General features: G+C 67.0%; 1 non-coding gene across 1 annotated transcript; it reads right to left on the bottom strand.

Moving 5' to 3' along the window:
- Positions 1–2,104: 2,104 nt before the first annotated feature.
- On the bottom strand, positions 2,105–2,223 carry LOC141979794 (5S ribosomal RNA). Its single transcript, XR_012637186.1, has one exon. It is a non-coding gene; the product is annotated as a 5S ribosomal RNA (ribosomal RNA).
- Between the last annotated feature and the right edge of the window lie 277 nt (positions 2,224–2,500).

Genomic DNA, 2,500 nt, shown 5'->3' with positions numbered 1-2,500 from the left:
GAGGAGAATTAAGCCCGGAGCCCGGGGCAGGGCGACCCCGGACAGACGGGGGTCCGCCTGGCCCCTGCCCGCGGGGGCAGGCTCCGGGTTGACCTGGTGGCCGGACGGGAATTAAGCCCGGAGCCCGGGGCAGGGCGACCCCGGACGGACGGGGCTCCGCCGGCCCCTGCCCGCGGGGGCTGGCTCCGGGTTGACCTGGTGGCCGCTCGGGACTTAAGCCCGGAGCCCGGGGCAGGGCGACCCCGGACGGACGGGGCTCCGCCTGGCCCCTGCCCGCGGGGGCAGGCTCCGGGTTGACCTGGTGGCCGGACGGGGAATAAGCCCGGAGCCCGGGGCAGGGCGACCCCGGACGGACGGGGGTCCGCCGGCCCCTGCCCGCGGGGGCAGGCTCCGGGTTGACCTGGTGGCCGCTCGGGACTTAAGCCCGGAGCCCGGGGCAGGGCGACCCCGGACGGACGGGGGTATGCCGGCCCCTGCCCGCGGGGGCAGGCTCCGGGTTGACCTGGTGGCCGGTTTGCTTTCGGGCCACCAGGTCAACCCGCTGCCTGTATGGGGTTGACCTGGTGGCCGCTTTCCTTCCCGGCCACCAGGTCAACCCGCTGAATGTATGGGGTTGACCTGCTGGCCGCTTTCCTTCCCGGCCACCAGGTCAACCCGCTGAATGTATGGGGTTGACCTGCTGGCCGCTTTTCTTCCCGGCCACCAGGTCAACCCGCTGAATGTATGGGGTTGACCTGCTGGCCGCTTTCCTTCCCGGCCACCAGGTCAACCCGCTGAATGTATGGGGTTGACCTGCTGGCCGCTTTCCTTCCCGGCCACCAGGTCAACCCGCTGAATGTATGGGGTTGACCTGCTGGCCGCTTTTCTTCCCGGCCACCAGGTCAACCCGCTGAATGTATGGGGTTGACCTGCTGGCCGCTTTCCTTCCCGGCCACCAGGTCAACCCGCTGAATGTATGGGGTTGACCTGCTGGCCGCTTTCCTTCCCGGCCACCAGGTCAACCCGCTGAATGTATGGGGTTGACCTGCTGGCCGCTTTCCTTCCCGGCCACCAGGTCAACCCGCTGAATGTATGGGGTTGACCTGCTGGCCGCTTTCCTTCCCGGCCACCAGGTCAACCCGCTGAATGTATGGGGTTGACCTGCTGGCCGCTTTCCTTCCCGGCCACCAGGTCAACCCGCTGAATGTATGGGGTTGACCTGCTGGCCGCTTTCCTTCCCGGCCACCAGGTCAACCCGCTGAAAGTATGGGGTTGACCTGGTGGCCGCTTTCCTTCCCGGCCACCAGGTCAACCCGCTGAAAGTATGGGGTTGACCTGGTGGCCGCTTTCCTTCCCGGCCACCAGGTCAACCCGCTGCCGGCATGGGGTTGACCTGCTGGCCGCAGAGGGGCAGGCTCCGGGTTGACCTGGTGGCCGGACGGGGATTAAGCCCCGGCTCGGAGCAGGGCAAGCCCGGGCGGAGGGGGGTCCGCTTGGCCCCTGCCCGCGGGGGCAGGCTCCGGGTTGACCTGGTGGCCGGTTTGCTTTCGGGCCACCAGGTCAACCCGCTGAATGTATGGGGTTGACCTGCTGGCCGCTTTCCTTCCCGGCCACCAGGTCAACCCGCTGAATGTATGGGGTTGACCTGCTGGCCGCTTTCCTTCCCGGCCACCAGGTCAACCCGCTGAATGTATGGGGTTGACCTGCTGGCCGCTTTCCTTCCCGGCCACCAGGTCAACCCGCTGAATGTATGGGGTTGACCTGCTGGCCGCTTTCCTTCCCGGCCACCAGGTCAACCCGCTGAATGTATGGGGTTGACCTGCTGGCCGCTTTCCTTCCCGGCCACCAGGTCAACCCGCTGAAAGTATGGGGTTGACCTGCTGGCCGCTTTCCTTCCCGTCCACCAGGTCAACCCGCTGAATGTATGGGGTTGACCTGCTGGCCGCTCTGCTTCCCGGCCACCAGGTCAACCCCCTGCCGGTATGGGGTTGACCTGCTGGCCGCAGAGGGGCAGGCTCCGGGTTGACCTGGTGGCCGGCAGGGACTTCAGCCCCAGGGCCCCTGGCAGGGCGACCCTGCCCTTGTTCCCCAGAAAAGGAGAGAGCTGGCTCGCAGCGGGAAAAGCTGCCTACGGCACCTGGGATTCCCAGGCGGTCACCCATCCAAGTACTAGCCAGGCCCGGGACGGTTTACCTTCCGAGATCGGACGGGATCGGGGGCCTTCCGTCCGGTATGGCCGTAGGCACTCGGCTCCGGTCCGCCTCGTCCCCTTTCCCTTACTGACTCCCCTGCCTCGGGTGGGCCCGATCCTTTTTTCCGTTTTTTTTTTTCGCTCCGGAGGCTTCATGAGCCCACCCCCAACACCCCTTTGGGGGTCGGTGAAAATTTTTTTTTCAGACTTCCAGGGGCCCGATCCTGGCCGCGGGCACCCGGCTCCGGGCACCCGGCTCCGGGCCGCCTCGTCCCCTTTCCCTTACTGACTCCGCTGCCTCGGGTGGGCCCGATCCTTTTTTCCGTTTTT

Source organism: Natator depressus, chromosome 28, assembly GCF_965152275.1.
Source record: "Natator depressus isolate rNatDep1 chromosome 28, rNatDep2.hap1, whole genome shotgun sequence".
Lineage (NCBI taxonomy): Eukaryota > Metazoa > Chordata > Testudines > Cheloniidae > Natator > Natator depressus.
Note: the sequence above shows the minus strand (reverse complement) of the source record. Positions and strands in the feature narration are given on the sequence as shown.